Raw genomic sequence first — 24,058 nt, 5'->3', positions numbered from 1 at the left:
ATGATGAAAACCCCGAACCAAAACAGTTCGAGTCTCCTGCTAAGTCCTCTGGGCGGGTGCTGCACACACCCTGCCATCGCCCTCCCGCCCCCCCCACCTCCCTGATGTATATTCCACATGAAAATCACCCCCTCAATTTTTCACTGTTTTGGCAGCAATATTTTGCCTCAGAGTGAAGATTCAATCTCTTTCAAAGAATGAGGAAAACTATATTTAGCAGAGGTAACCTAAATATTCTTAAAACCAATATAGATACAGAATGAATATTAACATGAATCGCCACACAGAAATGGTAAACATGAGTGAAGACTGTTGAATAATATGAGAAAGTGATGAGTGATACTTGTAATATTATGCAGAAGAACATTTATATGAAAATATGCAGCCCATAGATAGATATTGTTTGGAGTACCTGTGAATTCCTTCTCTTCTATGATATCAATCTCAGATACTGGGGTTGGAGTGTCAGGGTCTGGCAGCTCATGGTCTGTATAACAAAGAAACCAAATGCAATCCTCTGATCACTCAACAAAACAATACTAGGTTTGATAAAAGTGTGCTTTTGTATTTTAGTGCTAAGGCAATTCTCATGGTAGAATTGGTTTCTCATTCAGTATTCAAAACCACCATTACTGAAGACAACTTCGGTAACTAATTTATTTCAAATAAATCTTTGTGATAGACAATGGATAAGTCAATACCATTCAATATGACGACAAATGATTTGATGACACACACACACTTTACATTGCAGGAATGTTTAAATTTTGTGAAAGATATAGGGGGTGAATTTCTGCACGTGCTCTCCCACTCACCCACTGTAACTTCGGCAGAAGAACTGCAAAAACTCTGGAAAAGCAGCGTAAACGGTGTATATGCCTTTTCTCCGAAGTTTCAGTGGATTTTCCGCTGAATTGATTGTGGTTGAGCGGGAGCACCCCCATAGAAATTCACCTCCATAATATATTGATTTAATGCAAACAAAATGTCATTAAAACTACTGTGGATAGGTTATCCAATACTCATTACGCAATCATAAGCATGACGTGATGACTGACAATATACACGCCAGCAATGTTTAAACTCCATCAAAGACACAATATTGGTTGGGAAATAGATTTTATGCAAGCACAGCCTTTAAACCTCATGAGAAAATAGCTCAATGGCCATCCAATATATTTCTGAGAAACATAACCCTTGAAAACCATGATTGTCTATCAAATACATTTCACACTAGAACACTGAAGAGACTTCATGTAAGACATAACGGCAAACTTTGAAAGACCACAATGACCACTGTGTCCAATTCTCTAATCTGCAATACTCCTGCTGTTCCAGTGATGAAAATTAATCACTGGAAAATCAAATGCACTGACCTTTGTGCCCAATTCTCCCTCCGAGCAACTCCTCATGAAGTTTACCCTACAGTATATTTATTACCCCTATATTAGAGTTTAAATTCCTAAAATAATATATATAATTGTATTTCAAAATGCATCACATAACACAACAGGAATATGAATACAAAATGCTGACGAGCATGAGCAATGGATGTCAATAAATAGCTTTGCACTGGACATCAAGACACTGTAGTCCCCAGTGAATCGATCAAATAAATCAATTTTGGCAAACATATTGATTTAAATGCATAAACTACACAACACATTGATTAGTTAATATATTTCACACAACAGGAATGAATAGACTCCATGCAAGACATGGTGTAATGATTACACGTTCACTGAAGTAAAACAAAAAACATGAAATGGAACTGTGAAAAGGTGCATTGCATCTATTGGATGTGTCTCACCTATCTATACCACTTCAGCTTACACTATAAAACTTCTGTGACAGTTTTAACAACATGTACTTATATGTTTTTCTTCCATTTTCATGTTGATTGATCATTACAGATACCTCGTATCACTTTGCGACAGGTTTGATCATGACCTCTGCTTCAGCACATCAACCTCTGTCTATATTTAAATGAATTGTGTTGTTCTACCAGTCATCATTTTAGTTGAATGCAGACAGGTAACACAAGATTATACTGAACAATAAACATATTCTTAAGTAAGGTAGTGAGGGAAGAAAAGAGTTGCACAAGGCACTACACATGGTGAAGGGAAATATCAATGTAGACTGTTGAATAACAAATGAGCAATGGAAAGAAATGGACACTTGAAACACATTCTTGGATAATGTTACGTTGCACCAGTTACACCCATTGCCATGGGTACTATTGGGAGTACCTGCAATTTCTTTTTTTCCTATGTTATCAAGTTCGGATACAGGGATTAGACTAAACACATATGGAGTGTCAGAATCTGGCAGCTCGGCATCTGCAAGGGGTAACAAAGAAACCAAATATAGACCTCTGTGATCACTCAACAAAACATTATGGCTCATAAATGTATATCTGCACAGTATTCCTCATTCATAACTACTTAATCAATTCTAGTCTATCCACAATGCATTGGCCAATCAATACTCTCAAACCTTTAGCCTTTAGCTCCTACCTAACCCTTAAAAAAGCAAAAGAAAAGTTAATGCTGAGTCTACACATTAATCCAGTTCAGTCTCAGGAGGGATTTTGGGAGCATGGGTAAAAATATATTAACGCATTGATAATGCTGATACACCAAATTACAACTCATAAAACACACTTAAAAATAAATGTTACAATTTAGTGCTCCCAGTGTGAAGCTTTGCACGATGAGAATGCACATTGGGATTACATGCGGTGAGGCCAACAAATGCAGATGCAAAGACCCTACAGTGCTTTGACAACACACCACATGGACCTGTACATGAGCATGTCGTCACAGACAGGCTGCAGAGAGGTGTTTTAGCTGGTGAACAATATCTGGATCGGAGATAGCTCTTCCGATAGAAGTAAAGGTTATCACAACATGGAGCTTTCATGCTACTACATTCTTCCAAGTCACCCCAGAAAACATCTGCAACATCAGGCAGTCTGCATTTCACACATGTATCGGAGGTGATAACTGCTGCATTCCGTAGGGAAAACACCATTAGCATTTCTCCTGTGGAAAGGAAACATCAGCTGCATAGGGCACACAGCGACCACTAGATAGCAGGACTCCCTTTAGTGAAGAATCATCCATAGTACTTAAGTGGGGCATCAGAGGTCTTCATATCAGCCCCATTGTATTCATAAAGGGAAATGATTGGCAATAAATTAATGTTCATGGCATATCTGACCACAGAAACATCATTCTGCATGTAAGCGGCTCTTATCCAGGAAGCAGCCATGATGTTTTCATGGTGCAGAATTCCATGGTGCCCGTATTATTTGAAGAAGAAACACTCGGGGAATGGCTCACAGGAGAACGAACCTGTCCTCTACATCTCTATTTGCTGTTCCCAATGAGAATCCCGTAACAGCAGAGGAGCACCTCAGCCAGGGCAGCTCAGCCTCCATTTGCTGTTCTTTGGCTGATACCGTCAGAAAAATCTGCTATGCAACTTAAGCACAATGAAAGAGTGTGTGCAAAAGGGCAATGACTGTACACAATGCTTGGAACGGTGTCTCCCAGAGGGTGTGGAAGCTCTCTATCAAGTTAGGGCCATGCTTGATGGGTCCCACAAGAAATGCATGCTAATGTAAGAAGCACACTATCCTGCAACTTAATACTGACACCAGAGCACTTCTTCCCCAACTGTAGCCAGGTATAAGAGAACTGGGTGACTGCATTGCCTTGGTTAGCAGCCTCCCTCCATGCAACCGGCACCTCTGCTTTTATTGGATGCTGGTCATCAGCCTCAAATAGGTGCACTTCATGCAGCAGCACCTCCAATTCTACAGCATCAGAGGGAGCAGTACTACCCATACATTTCCACCATGGATGATATTTTGAATAATTAGTCCAATTTTCTGCCACCACCACAGTTTCCCCTTGTATAGCAAACGGAAACCTTTTAAAAGCCACTGCCTTGCTGGGTTTTGTGCTCTCCAGCCAAACTGGGCAAGCTTTTCCTATTAAAGTTGAGGGGGGGGGGGGGGGGCAGGGGGCTTAGATCACAAAATTCAGTGTGGCCCACCCCCTGCACCACAGGTGCAGGTATGCCTGTGACGTGGATGTGTAGCACAGTTTTTGCAGGGATCGCAAAATTGGAGCTTTAATATAAGCTTTATTGCAGATAAACTCAATAAGATACACATTTAAGTGCCCATTCAACGGGAAAACACATCCATTAAAACCACTGAAATGTGCACTATTAAGTAAATTTCATACAAAAGTACGAAAAAGACTCCATGTGAGAAATGTTGCCAATCCATTACACTTTGCATAACTACCGATCCATTACATTGTATCTAATTGCAAAACAGAGAGCACTACATGAAACTAAACGCAACATAATATCTACCCTACACTCTCACCAATTGGTATTATTTTAATCCATGCCCTGAAGTTCAGAACATCTCCGTGATGTTCTATAATAGGATGCATGTATAAATATTTATTCTATTCCTAATTTGGATAACCATTGCAATTTAACCCAAGCAGCACAGTGTATAACGTTTATGGCTTCCACATATCTGAACTATGCCCTTGGGCTTAAATTTTTGTCTATATCTATATGAAATTTCATCAGTTCACTTCAAGATGGCCATGTAACAGAAAAAAAAAGATTAATACATTTTTTAAAGTATTAAATAGAATTTTTATTTCTGGAACTTCACAGCATATTAACAGAAACATCAAACATGGACGTCAAAAGACACGATGAACAGATACCAATAAATAGCATTCTACATGATTTATATGACATAATAGTCATACTCAAGTATTTTTGGGAATACCTGTGAATTCTTTCACTGTTGTGCTATCATGTTCAGAAGGAGAGGTTGGACTGAACACATATGAAACATCAGTGGCTGGCAGCTCATGGCCTGTAATTCATAAGAAACCAAATACCAAAATGATAATAGTATTCCTTAAAGAATTGTCTATAATTGGATATCATGTCAACATAATGTACACGTCAGACATAATGATTTTGTACAGCTTCATCGTGCGAAACACAGACTGAAGTATTGGCCGTGCAACACACCTCATGCAATTATGGTGCAAATAACCGCAAAACATTCGCCGGGAATTTCCTCAGGGCTTTTCCTGATCAGCCCCTGTAACTTTGGTGGAAGATCGGTAGATAAACCACATGAACGAGGTTTCCGCCAATTGTCCACCAAAATTACGGTGGCTGATCGGAAGAAGCAATGATGTATGCACTGATGATATAATATACTTAAAAATCATAATGAATAAATTTCACTTGTAACACAATATAGTACAATTCACAAAGCATCCTGATACAACTCATAGCCAATGTATTTTGCTGTTAGAAGGTAAGTCCCTTTGTACAAGTTTTACTACATATATATCACTTTAAACACAAAAAAAATAATTTTAACTTTTGGCGATAGTGTAAATTGGGCAATATCAGACTGGCTGTCCGTTATACATCTTTAACTCGTGAGAGGTGTATAATGGGCAGCTGACCCAATATTGCCCGTTTTACACTATCGCCAAAAGTTAAAATTACCCCCAATATATGGACCAGACAATTCACTTCCAGTGAGCTGATGAAATATTTGTTGCCTCAGGAATTTCTGACTGCTAGTCTACTTCAGTAGATGATACATTAGTCTATAGAGCCATTGAAGGAGCAGCAAACTAAATCTGATTTTGGCTGATGAACATACAAAAAGGAACAATTACTACAGTAACTATTGAGACTTCTGAATTATATTCAGATGGTGCATATCAATTGAGAACTCTCTTGTATCCACTGATAAGAGAACTGATCTAGGGTGGTGTGGGTATAATGTGGAGCTCTGTGAATAAAGGCTTGGAGGCAACTGAAGACTAGACTCTAGAATTCGATCCTTCACCACCTGGCTATCAATTTATAACACCTGGGACCTTTATCACCATTAGAGTAAGAAAACTGCCCCCTGTTGATTTATGTTTCATTCAAACCCATGTCATAGATGTGAGAAAACAGTACCCTAACATCCTCCTAAACCAAGTACCCTTCAATTTGATGTTTCTGAGATCAACAAGTCATGCAATTTGCATATTCCGTAACAGTTTCAAAATCATAGCTGGAAAGAAGGTAATAATCAAAGTGAAAGAAGAGGAAGAAATGACGGAGGAGAAATTGGATTAAGCCTGGTTTCAGGCATGAAGTCGGTTGCCACACATGCCTGAACCAGGAGGTTCGTCATATTATGAGCCTCGGGCCCGATCTTAATATTACCGGTGGGCTATGGGCACCTATTGGGCATCGAGAGGCAGCTTGCTGACTTGGTCAGAACCAATTTTGGCTGACTGCAATGTCAGCAGCTATACTTGGGTAGGTCCTGGGAGGTGGGAGGAGAATGGGAACGCCCGAGGTCCAATTTCGCCCAATGACTTGAGAAAGTAATACATTTTACTGCAGCATACTAATTAAATTCAGTCTAACCCAAAGCTATATAGGTTTAAACATGTTCTAAGTGCTGACCACAGCACACCAAACACATGCTCAAAATTCACATTAACATCTGTGCAGTATCGTGCATAATTTTTCACAGAAATGCTTACATCTGTGCTTTACATCTGCTGTTAGGATTTCTGTGTAATAGCAATAAGCTTAAACACATTACTGAAAACAAACTTGAATTGTTACAGAACTGCCAGTTCCTGTTCTTTATTTTAAAAGAGAACAGGAACTGCTGTTCAACAACAATTCATCTTTGTCTTCATTAAAGTGTCTGGACTTGCTGACATTGGTACATAGTAAATTTGAGATTGTTCCTACAACAGATTATTAGCACAGATGTAAGTGTTGCCATGAAGAACTGTAAACAAAGAACGGATTCAGGGATTGCATAAGCTGACTAAAACATCGGGGGCTCAATTTCCAATTGGCAGTGGGATGGCAGTGGTGGGGTCAATGGGCGCGCGGCAAACCCGGATAATAAAAACTTACCATTCCCCACGCAATTGCAACTCAATTGGTGGCCCTTAATGTGGCTTCTGGGTTTGCGGTCTGAAAGCTGCACAGTGGGCGGGCTGCACAGTGGGCGGACTGCACACCAGCATGACGAGCTGTCAGCTGGAGCGTCTACATATGAAGGACCATTGCTCCAGTGGATTTTGCTGTAGCAAAGACCAAGAACACACAATACAGAGCAGCACAGGGACAAGGCTGTTCCAAGATTTAATGATGCCTCACTCCAGGTGCTACTGGCCGAGGTGAGGAGGAGGAGGGAAATTTTTTACCTGGCTGACGGAGGAAGTGCCCTGCCTCTGCCACCAAGAAGGCCTGGCTCGAGGTGGCAGAGGAGGTCACCAGCAGGAGCAACATCTCCCGAACCTGGGTCCAGTGCAGGAAGCGTTTCAATGACCTAACTAGTGAGTACACTTACTGATTCCCCCCCCCACAACTTATTCTGCACTGTCAAGACTCCATCAAATCACTCCTCACACCCACTTAAGGCTCATCCTCAACTTACCTTCACTTTCTCAGCACTTCCTCACCTCATCTGTCACCCCACTACTACCACTCACCCCAATCCTCATCCAATGTGATGTCTCTGTCTCATACTCAACCTCTGATGCACCTCTTTCATGGTCAGCCTCACCCAAAGCAATGCATTCATCGGTTGGCTACTTTACCATCACTCACTCACACATCTGTACTTTCTCCCCTCCTAGAAGAGAACTCAGAATGCGTGCGAGAGGGCAAGGACTGGAGGGGGGGCCACAACAAATAGTGGTCCTCACAGACGCGGAGGAGAAGGCCCTGCAGATCAGCCGCACTCTCGAGTGCCTGTCCGTCGGGGATGCCTAGACTGGCACCCCACAAACGTCTGGTGACATAACTTTAACATTCACCACACACAACATGAATTGATGTTAACAATGATTGCCATGTTGAACACCTCAGTATGCTCATCGCAACATGACACATTTGTGATGATGCTTAATACTGCCTTCAATTCTCTTACAGGCCCTTCAACGACTGCAGTGATGGGAGAGGGCAATTCCTCAGAGGAGCTCCCGGCCTCTGAGGGCGCACCGTCACATCTTAGCGAGCCATCCACCAGCGCAAATACTCACACCTTGGTGGGTCCTAGTAGTCAGTTAGTTGGGTTGGCACCTGGTGATTCACCACACACGTGAGCATGAGCAGACACTGGTAGCAGGGATAGCTGTGGAGAGTCCGCGTCAGTGGGAGCACTCCTCTCCAGGCTCTGCTCAGCCGGTTGTAGATGCTGAACCCTGGGGGCCATCCTTTTAAAAGGAGAATGATCGAGGGACAACAGCACATTTGCAAGGTACTGGAACAGGTGCCACGCACATTCTCCACAATAGCGCAGAGAATGGAGGAGTCCAACATGAGTGGAAGGTGGCACAGGTACGGAAGCCATCACGCCCCCCATCCTGATGGTGTCAGTTTGAGCGGGTCTGGAAAGTTGATCAATATGTGTAAACAGAACAATTCTGAGTGGAAACCAAGAACTCTCAGTCTAAATACAAAGATCTCCCAGCCAAAAGTTTGTCTGAGAAAACTGATTCCCCTGCTGCAATAACTCACCTTTTATCCCCATTTGTCAAACAGGGATTTAAATGTCCAAATGGCTGCCAGCTGAAACACGACTCTTTCAACAGGGAGTGTTTCACACAGCACGGGAATCACGCTGAGGCAGAATGAAAATCCTTTCCCTGCCTCAATCACCATAAAATGAAATACTTTAACAAATTTAACTATCTTAATGACTGCTTTAAATATCAGCTCGCCGGCTTTAATTGCCGGCGGGACTTCCGGATTCCTGAATCGCGCGCACACGTGTGTCTGTGTGAAATGTGGAAGTTGGCAGATTGGAGCCAGGATTCGTTCCCACTCCGGATTTTCCCGATTTTCGTTGCCCCCCCCCCCCCGCCAATGCACGCAGACTTCCATTTGAAAATTGAGCCCGGGGTGTGGTTTGAAGCATGTGCCCTGCAAAGGCTGAATGGAGTAACAAGAAAAATTCATTTAAGCCATTAAATCCAATTTGTAGTTGGTAGAAGTGAAAACTATGAAGCTGTGTCCAATTTAATCGGTTCCATTAATTTATCATTTTGAGAATCTATAAGGACAGAGAGTGGAGGAAATGGAATATATTCTTTATCTCCCATACAAAATAAAACATAAGGAGGTGTTGTAGCCCCATGCCAGGGATACCTGGGAAGTAAACATAGTTGATTCTGTGAAAGGGGGACAGCTACAGAATGAACTACTCTGGTTCTAACATTAGCACAATTCTTTGTGTCATCCACAAACTTCTAAACAGTTCCCCCAATGCCTTCATTCAGATCATTAACATAGACTGTAAATGGCAATGGACCTAACATCGATACCAGCAGGACTCCACAAGTAACTGGTCTCCACACAGAACCATTACCATTAATGACAACCCTTGCCTATATCAATGCAACCAATTCCCTCTCCAACCTCTTAGGATTCTAACTTACGTGTGGCAATTTGTCAAAAGCTTTTTGAAAATCCAAGTATACAATGTCAACCATGCTACCTTCATCCACCAATCTAGAAACTTCCACAAACAATTCAACTAGGTTGGTGAGACCTTATTTTCCAAAAGCCATGTTCAGTGTCTAATAATCCCTTCACTGTGAAGGTGGTCATACAGAGGATCTCAAATGATCCCTTCACTGTGAAGGTGGTTACACAGAGGATCTCAAATGATCCCTTCACTGTGAAGGTGGTCACACAGAGGATCTCAAATGATCCCTTCACTGTGAAGGTGGTCATACAGAAGATCTCTAATGATCCCTTCTCTGTGAAGGTGGTCATACAGAGGATCTCTAATGATCCCTTCAAGCAACTTGCCTCTAACTGAAGTCAAGCTAATGGGCCTAGAATTTTCCGGTTCTGATTTGTTGCCCTTTTTGAATATTGGCACAACATAAGCCTTCCTCCAGTCCATGGTATCAATCCCTGATTCTAGCGAGCTGTTAAATATATAAACAAGGGGCCCACTTAGCACAGTTCCCACTTCTTTGAGTACCCTCAGGTGAATGCCATCAAGACCCACTGCCCGATCTATTTTGTAGTCCCTTATTCTTTCCAGGATTATATTTGCATCTGCTTAATCACATAGAACTTTTGTATCAACTGAACATTGCATTACCTGTTCTATTCGCTTAACTATGTTATTCATCTTTCAGGGGGTTTCCTTTTCAGGCTGAATAGCCCAAGTTTCTCTAGTATTTCCTCATTAATCAGAGGATCACTAGGGATCAGCCTCATAGTCTTCTTTGCACTGTATAGTTTGACCACAATTTCCTCTGACTTGTATCTACTGTTTTCGCTATTTAGTTCAACATTCTATTAGCTTTGTTGATTGCTGCTGTTTAGTGCTTGGACATGTCGAGTGTTAATTGAGTCTACTAAGACTGCTAGGTCTTATGAGTGTTGAAACAGGCATGCATTACATTTACCAACTCTGACTCTACATCAGTTTTCCCAATTCATATTTGGTTGATTGAAGTCTCCCATGAATAAACTTTCCTTCACCTTTATTGTCTCTTCATAGAACAAACCTTTCTCCTTCTTGTGTTGACCTCGTTTCCCCTATGAGGTTAGCATGATTTTTTTTTGCATTTGAGATGTCCAACCAAAGTAGTTCATTACCTAGCTTACCTCCTCCCATAGGATCAACGTCGCTTACCTCCCAGTTGTCCCTGACATATATGGCTACACCCCCTCTTTTCCTGACCACTTCTTCCTTTCTCAACGCTCTATACTCCTGAACATTACATTTCTTTCCATCCTCTGGGTTTATTCCCAGCACATTGTAATTCCCCACTGTCATCACTGCCTTCAATTAAGTCAACTTATTTCTAATGCTCCTAGCGTTAATGTATAAACAGATTATTGTAAATTTTCCTCCTTTCGTGACCCCCAGCATCTGCTTTCTTCCTGGTCTCCAGTACATGTATGTTTCACTGTGTCCATATCCACCTGTTGACTACTTTGGGCAGAAGTAGGTCAACCCACATTAGGAATTAGACTATTAAGTCAAGCACTCCAGGTGCCAACATGATCTGAGTGTCTGAGGCATAAAGGAAACTACTAATATTGAGTCTTGGAAAAATAGTTAGACCAGGTCATGAAACAATTCCTAGAGCTAGATAAGCACTGTGGGAGAACCTTCACCACACGGACTGCAGCGGTTCAAAAAGGCGGCTCACCACCACCTTCTCAAGGGCAAATGTAAGGAATCTTACAATACCAGGTTATAACCTGGTGTTGTAAGATTCCTTACATTTGTCCACCCCAGTCCATCACTGGCATCTCCACATCATGGCTTCTCAAGGGCAATTAGGGATGAGCAATAAATGCTGGCCTCTCCAGGGATGCCCACATCCCATGAACGAATAAAAAAAAAGTCTATGTCTGTTCCTATATTCTTAAGAGATGCCAAGAATTTACATTATCATCACACAAAAGCTATGTGCATCTTGCTGTGTATTGTTTACGGAAATTACCTGTGAATGGTTGTTGGCCCTTGACATCAGCAATTGGATTTGAAGTGATGAAAAGTTTACTGGTGGTGGAGGATACCTCAGGTTCTAGCATGTACATTGAAAAAATAAAAACATTTCTTTGATTGAGAAAATTAGCTAGCATCACTGTAACTATAATAGAAGAGAACTTATAGCTCGTGGCACAGCCAACTGTGTTTCACCATTCAAAACAAACATCAAGAAAAAAAAATTGCATTTATTGTGTATTGTCTAAGCAGCAAAAGTAAAAGATGACTGAACCACCTTAGACTTGGGGGATCCATTTGGACTGAGTTAAGCCAATGAAAATTCACTGACCAAAATTATCATTTCTTCAATACACCTATATTCCAACTGCCACTGAAACTACCATAAACCTAAATATATACCATATGGTCTAATAATCATGCCAACCACCCAACAAAACTTCTCCATTGACAAGACTGATGCTCTACCTTTACTCATGGCATGCCTCAAAAAAATTTTCACTGTAGACTTCTTCAATGATGATTTCCACCAGATTCCATAATGGATCTCCTCTGCCAGTTGGTCCAGCTTTCCTCTGAGGAATACTTTCCCTACCTGGGTAGATGTTCAAGGTTTTCTTAAGCTGATGTTCCAGAACCCTAGACTTTTGGGCAAGTTTCCACTGGTACATATTCCACTCTCCTGGATTAACACTTCAGATTTTCTTATCAACAGTGAAAGCTTCTCCCAGGTGCTTCAGGGTTCTGAATAATTGCTCCACAGTTGGTCTAACACTCTTCCCAGGCTGAAGAGAATGCTGATTTTCCAATCTCTACTGCATCCCCAACAAACTCTCCAAGCCCTTTAAAGCCAAAACTCTCTGCTTTCCTCAATTGACACTCTAAACCCTAGTCCATCCTAACTTTTCCAAAGGTAACATTTTACAAAAGAGAAAATCATTACCACTTTTAGAGACAAAAAGAACTGAAATATTTTAAGATTTTGGTCTCACTGAGATACAATGCCTAGCCAAATAAATCTCAGGAGGGACAAGCTTCCAGGGATGAATCCAAAAAATGCCCCACTGCATTTACGGTCAAAATATCTGCAATTATTCAGTGTTTGGATATTTGGAATTTAATCTGTCCCGTTAAGAAAATGGCATTACACATGTGGAATTGGACATTTTGTTACTTTGGCCATTCTGCACAAGCACAATGCTATTTTTAAGTATACAGCCCCCAAACTTCAGTCACTTCCATTTTGCTAGGTTTCTGGTATCAACATTCTGAGGAACAGAACGGGTGTTGTGCCCAAATGAATATGCTTCCCTTCAACAAATGGGTTAAACCCCAAACATAATAGCTAGTAACCAAGCAATGTGCTTCATGCAAACAAACAATACTTTTCACAGGGAGAACACAGTATACTGATAATTCAGACAAATACCATGATTGAAAGGAAAGGATGCAGGATAGGACCAGTAAAGAAAGGAGGAGCAAATTGACATTGTAAAGCAATCTTTTCAAGCACATTGATTAATCTCTCATTTAGATACTGTTACAAAGTGAAATTAACTGTGATTTTCATGCTATAAAGTACTTGCATGTGTTCAATTAGACACAAATTATGGACCAAGCAATTTGCTTTACAAAAGCATCTAGATTTATATCTCTTTTTATAAAGTAGTGACCAGAAAGTACAATTCCATTCAATGTGTAGCATCCCACTTTGTCAGAAGTATAGAAGCATCATAATTAATGATATGGATGACAAGTGAATATGTACATAATGTACACAATGTACACTGAAGTGCATATGATAACTAGAATGAACAAATGCACATCATGCTTTATCTACTGTTGAAACTACCTGTAAATTGCTGGTTGTCCACAGTGTTAAGTTCAGAAGTGAAGATAAATGAACTTTTGGAGGAAGGTATCTCAAATTCTGCAATGTATCAAAGAAAACATAGAACTCGGTAATTGAAAATATTAATTCACACTATTGTAGCTGTGGTAGAACACAACAGTCAGAGTCCGGGCACTCACGTTCAACAACAAAAAGACATATGAACATCAATATGTTTTGACCGAGTAATAGATTTCACAAAAATACCACACGAAACTGACCTCTGGACTAAGCTTAATAGCCAAACAATACACTTGAAGCAAGTACACTGAATCAATAGAAGGACGAGCAAATGGATGAAATGTGTGCCAATATATTGAGACATATTGAAAAGACACCACAGAGTCGTGAAAGCTCAACTTCATTCAAGATAGCACTATTCATGGTAACAAATTCATAAAAACCATTTTGATGACGGTAACATTACAAAACATGTAATAATTTTATTTACGTAACACAACATATTGACCAAGTCCTGATTATAACTCATTAATAGTGAATAGGAGAGCTGAAGCAATGAAGGATCATTCCCTTTATTGTGAATCAAATGTGGAACCACAATTACCTCAGAGAAACCTATCAAGCTAGGATTTCAGTCTAGATATGTATTCACAAGGGTTAATGGTTAAAGGAAGTAAGCAGTTGAAGATCTTTAGACAAAAAACAAGAACTTGGAGAAAGCATGAAGGTCTTCACAGTGTAAACTGGCCAGAGTAACAGTATGGTCCAATGTACCAGAGTAATAGGGGCAGAGTAATAACTACTATTGATTGAGCCATTCGGTTATTCTGGCCATTATGTTCTTTAGAGTCTCTCATGCTTTCCCGTAGTTCTTCTTTCATATCTAAAGATCTTCAACTGCTTGTTTCCTTTAACCATTAAGAATGATCAGCTTTCTACAAACACACTCAATAATCACCAGACTCAAAAGTCAAAATACAATGTGTTGACCTTGTAAAACAATGCTTCAAAGTGCACTTATTCATACAGAGCACTTTAGAAAGCAGTGCTTTCACATAACATACTAACATATGAAAACAAAGGACAGGAAAAGATCACCTGGTCCATCGAGCCTGCTCTATACAATAATAGTGTAATTCTGCACATCATAACCCCCATCCACCCCCTTCCTCCTCCATTCACTCACCAGCCATGCAATCTCCTGCAAGAGGCAAAAAACAGAGACGAAACCGTAGGCCAATTTAGGAAAATATTCTGGGATATTCCTCTCTTTCCCCAAATAATGCAGTCCATTCAAGAAGAGAGGTATACTGATCAATGGTGTATTGACAAAGTTATAGAATCCATCCTAAGTACAATGCTCTATCATAGAGCTGCACTGTATTAACATTGTAATACATTCCTCTCATGTATTCTAAGATTCTAAGATAGCTGTAAGTTACTGATCAGGAAATAAGTTTCACAAAAGATTTCAATTTACTTCTATTCAAAATATATTCTATTGATCAGGAATCCACTTCATGCAAATGCACTAATTAAATTCTCTGCTGGGCAATCAGATTTTCTGAGGTTAATGATGTTACTTTCTGACTTGGCAATTTTCTTACCAAGGCATTCTGATTTATTGACTTGTTATTCAAGCCAAGAAAATTAGAACTGATAATAATGATAGCATTTACATATATAAATAATGCACGAGAATTACAGGTTTATGTATGTTGAAAAACTCAAAGCCAGTTCATGTTTCTTATTGAAACTACCTGTGGATTGCTTCGTGTCCATGGCATCAAGTTTAGATGTTTTTAAAGTGTTGACAGGTGAACTGCTGGAGAACGGTACCTCAAATTCTGTAATTTATTCAGAGAATGCAAACAAAACATTTCTGCAATCAACTGGATTACTTTGCACTTGAGGTAGAAGACAAATGTCATAGCTAACAGCATACCTAATTTACATATTAGCCATGAAAACAGATGCAGTATAATGGCCAAGCATGATAGAATATATTGATCAAGCCAAGCAGTCCTCTGAAGTAATCTACCTACTGCAGTTTACTGATTTCACAAAAGCATTCTAATTTTACTTCCATGCAAAACAGTGACTTATTAATATGGTTCATGCAAGTGTGAGCATTGAATCCTGTGTAAGGCCTAATTCTTTCTGAAGTTCCAAAACATCAGAACTGATTATTCTTGAAGATACCGTTTAAGCAACTTGGCTTTACAAAATTATCCTGATTTATTGCTCAGTATTATTATATATTGTATTGGTACACACTGCATGACAATTCTATCTTTCAAGGGCATGAAAGCATAAAGACTAATTATATTGATGATGTGTCTGTGCTGCATTCCAGTGATGCACATGTCAACTGTGAAGAAAGTGCACATCATGCTATATCATTTCTATGTACTACCTGAAACCTGCTTCCTTTGCGTAGAATCAAATTCATAAATTGCATTTGATGTGGTGAAAAATGAATTGTCGGTGGATTGAACCTCAGGTTCTGTAATTTAGTTAGAGAAAACAAAAAGCAAATTCTGTGATCTAAAATACTAACTGACATCTTGACAAATTTGGCATAAGATAAAAGTTATTCTTCAATTTCACAAGTCTTATGCTTCAGAAATGAAAATGCTAAAGAAAAATACCTAAAGTTCACTGCATATTGATCAGGTAATGCAAAATAACTATATAGTACTGGACTCACACATCATGATACAAAAGCTTTGTTACAACCTAATTTTATTCTAATGAGGAGGCTCTCTCCATATCTCAAGCAGTACTCTGATGCACATTTTTAAATTAGTCTTTATTGATTGCATAATAATATAGCAAAAAGATATTCCAACTGCAGTTTAGGAAAAAGTCACCTGGTGCCAAGACAATACTTAAGAAAAGATTTGGTATATGCTCCAGAAAATATTGAAATTTTACAGCACTGTTCTGTTAACAAAAAATATTTAACAATCAAGTAATGTGGAGCTACATTACTTTACTGCATGACCAGGTAGATTTTATAATTGAGTTGAGCTAAACTAGTAAATTAAAGAAACTTAATTTATCCAACTGTTCACTAATTGGGTGGCACACGCAACAAAGTTAAACTCTTCCCACATAAACTTATTGATCACACAATACAATCTAAGTGAATAAATTGATTCAAGCAGAAAATGAAAGAAATTGGTGCACAAAATAAGCTAAAGAAGATATCAATTTACAAAACAATTCACCCAACTTTGGAAATTAAACTTGATGCACAGGATGCCTGAATTCACATAAAGAAGCAGCATGCCTGTTAACTTCAAGAAGATTGAGACAATACAAACAATGTAAAGACAAGAGGAAGACAATAAATACTTTTATTGACCAAAGGGTATACTTCACACTGAATAAAAGCAAAATCAAGCAATACAAATGTAATTACTAGCGGGAAAAGGTTGATGGAGACAAGATGAATCAAGATAAAAAAGACATTAGTCAACAGACAGTGGATTGACACCTTACCGTATATTCCTTCAAAGTTTATTTGTTCAACCCTAGCTGGCACACTTAATGCAAAATATAGCATTTTGATTGAGCGATACAGCTCATCCAACAATGCAAATGGTGCTTTCTACAGTAAAGCTCACAACCATGTTCGACCTATTACTACAACTACCTGTGAATTCTTGCTTGTCCATGGCATCAGGTTCAGAAGTCGTATGTAAAGTGATAATATTTGAGCTGATGGAGGATAGTACCCCATATTCTGTAATGTATTTTAGAAAAATTAAAAAAGTAAGTTCTTTGACCATGTGGGATAAATGACATCAGCAACTGACATCAACTGTAGTAAAAGACAACATTTATACTTTCCACTTTCAACACATCTCATTAATTTTTCTGGAGTGGAAACACATACAGTGTATTAACCACAGAATAGAGTCTGTAAAAGTGGTTTATCTTGAAACTTAACTAGTGAACATCCTTGACTAAACCAAAGTGATTTGAATTCCAAAAAAGTACAATATAATGATTGAATGATGTACTTTTCATGCAAGTGAACAAATTAAATTCTAAATGGGATCTGGAGCTCAGTTTTGGAAACATTACATCTGATTTACTTATAATTTAGTGACAAGGTTTTTTGTTTCTTTGAAGTACCCTTATTTAGTCCATGTACTTCTGGGCATGACCAAGTAAAGTATTTTACACTGACATCCTAAACCTTGACAGTTGTGAAAGCATTCCGATTGATATCAATCTCACTTCAGCACACGAACAGCTAATGCCTATGGTAAAGCAATTATTGAAACTGCTCGTGAGTCCTGGCTTGTATGTGGTATCAAGACCAGAGGAACTTTTGAAGCAACTTTTTAAGAATTAAACAACTGTCACAGGCTGAATGCTCAATTATATGATTGCTGGAGCAAAACAAGCAATGTTTCTGTGACTGAGAATATTAACTGATATTATAGTAGAAGACAAATGTTTCAATTCCAACTTGTGATTTATTAGTGAAAAAAATAATTTTATTGCATATTATCCAAATAGCAAAAGTAAGACCTGCGTGAACAAGCTTAATATTGAAGTTTTGGCTCAGTCTCAATCAAAATTAATCAAACCAAAGCCTAAAATTTGCTTTTACCCCCAATTCATGCACTGTTACAGCTTCCTCCAATAACCTGAAAGCAACGCTGTACCCATCATTATTAACTTAATCTAATGCAGTGCCAAGGAATATACCCCAGGCTTTTACAATCCATTTCTTACTACCTGAGGTTAAAAAAAAAATGGACACCCAATCCCTAAATAGACTATTTAATGGCTTTCAAAATCCATTGCAGGACTCCACATTGGATCCACTAAGTTTCCCTCTATGGATGTTTTCTTCTTGTACTGAAATTTCAGGTCTTCAGGGCCCAGAGTCACCAAAACATGTCCCTCAACAGATGCTCCTGGTTCCTTCCAACAATCAATGCAGTCATCCTACTCAATGCTTGAAGCTTTCTCTGGAATAATTTTTGGCCCATTCTCCAGACTTCTCCCAGGATCTCACTGACCTGCTTTCTAATTGCACTCCAAGGTTCTAATGAATCTCACTGCCCCTGCTAATACTTCGTAATCCTATGCCAAGTTGACCTTTTACAAAGGTCGATGCTGTAGGTATGAGATACAACCTAGAATTTCCTCAAAATGAGTTATACTTCTGTTGTCCCCTTTTTAAAAAAAAATGCATTTGTTGGTGGCCTGCAGATAGGAACATAGGAACAGGAGTAGGCCATTCAGCCCCTCGTGCCTGCTCCGCCATTTGATAAGATCATGGCTGATCTGTGATCTAACTCCATATACCTGCCTTTGGCCCATATCCCTTAATACCTTTGGTTGCCAAAAAGTTGTCTATCTCAGATTTAAATTTAGCAATTGAGCTAGTATCAATTGCCGTTTGCGGAAGAGAGTTCCAAACTTCTACAACCCTGTGTGTGTAGAAATGTTTTCTAATCTCGCTCCTGAAAGGTCTGGCTCTAATTTTTAGACTGTGCCCCCTACTCCTAAAATCCCCAACCAGCGGAAATAGTTTCTCTCTATCCACCCTATCTGTTCCCCTTAATATCTTATAAACTTTGATCAGATCACCCCTTAACCTTCAAAACTCTAGAGAATACAACCCCAATTTGTGTAATCTCTCCTCGTAACTTAACCCTTGAAGTCCGGGTATCATTCTAGTAAACCTACGCTGCACTCCCTCCAAGGCCAATATGTCCTTCCGAAGGTGCGGTGCCCAGAGCTGCTCACAGTACTCCAGGTGCGGTCTAACCAGGGTTTTGTATAGCTGCAACATAACTTCTGCCCCCTTGTACTCTAGTCCTCTAGATGTAAAGGCCAACATTCCATTTGCCTTCTTGATTATTTTCTGCACCTGTTCATGACACTTCAATGATCTATGTACCTGAACCCCTAAGTCCCTTTGGACATCCATTGTTTTTAACTTTTTACCATTTAGAAAGTACCCTGTTCTATCCTTTTTTGATCCAAAGTGGATGACCTCACATTTGTCCACATTGAATTCCATTTGCCACAGTTTTGCCCATTCACTTAATCTATCACCTAAATTCACCTAATGGTGTTACATGCAGGTTTCAACATCTTTTCTAAAAGGGCCTGAGGTTTTAATAAATTTAGTTTTTGAACTAGTCCAACAGGCAATCTTCAGGTGGACCAGTTTTCAAACCTATTATTTTCTCCCTCATCCTTAGAAAAGAATAACTATGTTAAATGCCACACCAGAAAATGTCTAATGTACAAAATATAACTATTTTTATGTATGAAAGTTTAGCATACATATATCACCCTCAAAGTATCATTCTTGAAAATACCACACTTTGTCACACAGGCAATGCATGGTCAGATTTGCATCTGATTTACTCAAATGTCATATTCACAAGACAGAAACAAATCACAACTGAATAATGTTGGGAAAAACAAGTCAAGCATTTCCTGCTGGTTTCTCCTGATCCTGATAACCTGGAGGAGATGCCAGCCATTTTGAAACAGATGCCCATTTCCTCATAGGGACAAGTCTGTTTAAACACAGCTTCATCTTAGCAGCTAACATTACAGCCAATGCCATGAAGAGATCAGCTAGGAGAGGTAATGAAGAGAAAGAGACCTTCTTCGGAAACAGTTGAGGGGGCGGGGGGTGGAATGACAGAGAATGAAAGCAATCCACCCTGTTAGGGCCTAAGGAGAAAGAGACAGACAGATAGAGATGTCTTTGAACCTAAAACAGATACACTAGTTTTCAAACCTGTTATTTTCAGACAGAATAAAGAGATCTCGTTAAATGGAAGGGGGTGAGAAAATAGAGGGAGAGATACCAATTTATGGGATGGGGTGATCTAGAATCTGCTGAGAGAGGAAGAGATTATTGAAGGAAAAGAAACCCTTTGAGGCAGAGGGCAAAGAGAGTGGGGGAAAGAGAAAGAGAAAACAAACTCTGTTGTGGGGCAGCGGTGGTGGGGGGGAGGTTGTATTTAGCCCTGTTGGGAGCAGGTGGGTCACTTGCTGACAAGGTTTAGTGGCCCCTTGTTATAAAATAGCATATCTTCTGATTCAATGCCACGAAATATCAACTGGCATTGCATAATTATGTAATACTGCAATTTAATTAGTTACATTGATATTCACATACTCAAAAAACATTGAAAGAGACAGACTGCATTGAAAAGACAACACCCTTCACTCATTTCAATAAAGATGTTTTGTGTGCAATACAATGCATTGGCCAAGGAAGGCTATTCATAGAAATACAGCCCAGTAATTAAACTTCAGGTAAGATACTACATAATTACTCTCCAAATATGTATCATATCATCTCATTGATCGAACAGCAAATTGAGCCTACTGAGTAAACAATGGCCAGGAAATTCCTTGGAGATGCTCCTGCTCCGCCAGTGTTTCTTTGTCGGAAGTGCAGCGGGTTTCCCTCGCACTTCTAGTGAAGTAATGCCAACAGAGCGGGAACAGCTCAGAGAAATATTCCTGCCAATAAGTTCTATCTAAATATATCAAAATCAAATAACAGTGAAATAGCCACAACACACTTAATGGAAATACACTGATGCAAGAGGAATGAATATGGAATAAGAGAAAAGAGCAATGGGCAAGATTCAGTGTGTTGTCCAAGCAAAACACTTTTTAAAGTTCAACAACAAACAAAAAACAGTTTACAGTTCAAGAAAGGTATACTAATCAAGCGTTCTTGTTAATCAGTAACTGAGATGGAGTTTACTGACAAAGTGAGTAAAGGAGTAAAGGAATTGTGACTGATGATATTAATGGAATATACTGTAAAGTACTTATAACGATATTGCACAATGATAAGACACATCATTGTTGATGAAAAGAGAAACATCTATCCTATATCTATTAAAGGTACTACCTGTGAATTGTTGCTTATCCACAGTATCAGGTTCGTAAGTTGTGTGTGAAATGAAGTAAAATGAGTCTTTGGAAGATGGTTCCTCGAGCTCTGTTTTTTTTTCCAGAGAAAAACAAACCTTATAACAGATCTGAAAAATCTTCTTCACAGAGGGGACAATGCAGTTCACTCAACGTCCATAGAAAAGCTCCATATGATCAAAGGAGCACAATTCATGCAAACAGTAGGCAGACTAAATTTCAGGTAAGAAACCGTGTAGCAACTGCACCAATATACTTCATTAAGCACACTGCATAAAATCCATGCTGCAACACAAAGTAAAATATTTTGTATAACTTCTGTGATTAAAGCAGAAGGTGTGGAAATAGAAAGTGCACGTAATAATGATGAAAGTAACCAGCCAAATAAGACACAACATGGACAAACAACGTAATCCTTCAAAGCAATGATTCATCTCTCATTTAAATAATGTGCAGTGCCCAGGCAAGATAGGCTTTATTTATCTGTGAATACATTTCTTATAAATGTTCTACTTGCATGCAGTTTGCGGACCAGTCAGTGTACTTTGCAAAAGCATCCTTATTTACCAACACATTAATAAAAGCCATTGACCAGACAATGCACTTTGTGCTAGTGCATGCTCGTATGTGACAAGTGAATCCTTCAGCAGTGTATAAGCCATATGGTATTGATGATGTATGTATTTGAATATAATATGCACAATGATTATGCTCATTTCAGTATTCACTGCAAAATAGCTTTCCATGCTATATCTGTTAAGCTACCTGTGAACTGTTCCTCGTCATCAAGTTTGGGAGCCATGTTTGAACTGGACGAAAATGAACGAGTAGAGGAAGGAACCTCAGGTTCTGCAATGTTGTTCACAGAAACAAAGAGAAATGTCTGTGATTGCTGATATTATTTGATGTCATAGTAACTGTGATCAATAACAAATGTCACTACTTAGAGTTCACCAAATTCATAACAGATTCATATTTTAATAGCTTAATATCGATTGAGAATATTTCATTTGACTAAGAAAAGTGTGCTATGTCAAAGTCAACTACAAATTAAGTTTATTTTCAGATAATGTACTTTAACGAAATCCATAGATTTCAGAATGAGGAAAAAAGGGATAAAAATAGCACCAAAGAATGGAGTACTCAAACTTTCATTCAATTTCAAAATACTGCATGCAGGATAACACCATTTTACATAAAAAGTATAAAATCCTTTAAGGCAAAGATATACATTCAAGCTGTGCACGTTAATTTTTAAATCCATTACCTTCTATTATCTAATAACCAACATAACTCATCCAAACACACAAATACAATTAACAGGGAACAGGAGGTAGGAAATAAAATTTAAAAATATGATCATAAGACAAGACACACTCTTTCAAAAGTACACTTATTCTTCTCTAATTGAGATCCAAGATATTAAATCAATATAACTGACCCAGCAATACATCCTATCCAAAATCACCGATAATAAATAGGAGCAATTTATTAATAGATTAAGATACTGTCCACTGCCGAGAAACGAGAATCCTTCCTATGTGCAGTAATTATCTTTTTCATTTAGATGCAGCGCTTTGGCTAAGCAATACACCTGTTTGAAATAATTAACCTGGATACAGTTTAATGTCCAAGTAGCATGCTTTATAAAAGTACTCTGTCTCACAGGTATGATTTTGACATTCACCAAAAACCACATTTCTGGTAAATGCTTCTTTAAAGTTCTACTGATCATAAAATTTGCTTTCCAAGAACATCTTCACTTACTTCACATATTACTGTATTACCTGACAATACATTTGAAGTCAAGGTACTCAATTCCTAATATTGACATTTTTTTTTAAAAGAGGTTCCACTCTCTATGACAAAGGCAGTTCTATGATATACCTATTATCGAACTACCTGTGGATCTCTGCATGTCCATAGCAACAGGTTCTGGAGTTGGATTGACAGGTGAAATGCTGGCGGACCGTATCTCAGGTTCTGTAATTCATTTCAGAGAAAGCAAATAAAACTGACATTATGCGAACTGTGGTAAAAATCAAATAGAATATTTTTTAGGTGTCCAGGATATGCAGCACACCAATGGAGTGGATTGAAGCATAAACAAGCTGTGCAACAAAAGTGACAGGAAACAGGTTTGAGGCAATGATTGCTCACCTAGTGAAGTATAAATCTCTGCTTAACAACTTGGGAAAGAAGTTAAGAAACTATTTCTTTCTCAATAGTGGGGGAAAGAAAACAGACAGATAACAATGGACACTCATGCACCTCCCAGTGTCATACATGCCAATTGGAAAACTAGCTAAAGCTGACCTACAACTTCAAATTGTATGACAAAGCTTAAAAAGAGCTAACAACTCAAACGCAGTTATAAGTATAGGCCTGTAAAATGTAGTTACCTGAAAGATCAGTGGAGCATGGGCTAATCATAATTTTATCTGCAGCTATACTCAATCATGGTAGGTACTAAATCATAACTTAAGCTGCATTTATACCAATATTCAATCACGAAGAACACCAAGTCAAAACACAAACTGTATGCGCACCCAAAATTGTGGAATGTTGGGTATATCTGCAGCTCAAGCTATGACCATGTCTACCATGATTGAATTATAAAGAAGCAATCGACTGTTGCTGAAGCTCCACACCTCTAATTGGCAGAACCATTATTGAATGGGATATGA

At 38.9% G+C, this 24,058-nt stretch overlaps 3 long non-coding RNA genes across 3 annotated transcripts; all 3 read right to left on the bottom strand.

The window, feature by feature from the left end:
• Positions 1–442: 442 nt before the first annotated feature.
• On the bottom strand, positions 443–13,501 carry LOC137327377 (uncharacterized). The gene is made up of 4 exons (XR_010964438.1): positions 13,428–13,501; positions 11,571–11,654; positions 4,829–4,918; positions 443–487 (listed from the first exon to the last, which is right to left on the bottom strand). It is a non-coding gene; the product is annotated as an uncharacterized lncRNA (long non-coding RNA).
• A 1,688-nt stretch (positions 13,502–15,189) lies between these two features.
• On the bottom strand, positions 15,190–17,167 carry LOC137327378 (uncharacterized). The gene is made up of 3 exons (XR_010964439.1): positions 17,089–17,167; positions 15,844–15,933; positions 15,190–15,274 (listed from the first exon to the last, which is right to left on the bottom strand). It is a non-coding gene; the product is annotated as an uncharacterized lncRNA (long non-coding RNA).
• Positions 17,168–21,381: 4,214 nt separating this feature from the next.
• Positions 21,382–23,328, bottom strand: LOC137327381 (uncharacterized). Its single transcript, XR_010964441.1, has 3 exons — positions 23,274–23,328; positions 22,137–22,220; positions 21,382–21,441 (listed from the first exon to the last, which is right to left on the bottom strand). It is a non-coding gene; the product is annotated as an uncharacterized lncRNA (long non-coding RNA).
• Positions 23,329–24,058: the final 730 nt, after the last annotated feature.

The sequence above is a fragment of the Heptranchias perlo genome, chromosome 11 (genome assembly GCF_035084215.1).
Source record: "Heptranchias perlo isolate sHepPer1 chromosome 11, sHepPer1.hap1, whole genome shotgun sequence".
NCBI classification, from domain to species: domain Eukaryota; kingdom Metazoa; phylum Chordata; class Chondrichthyes; order Hexanchiformes; family Hexanchidae; genus Heptranchias; species Heptranchias perlo.
This window is presented reverse-complemented; position numbering and strand designations above follow the sequence as displayed.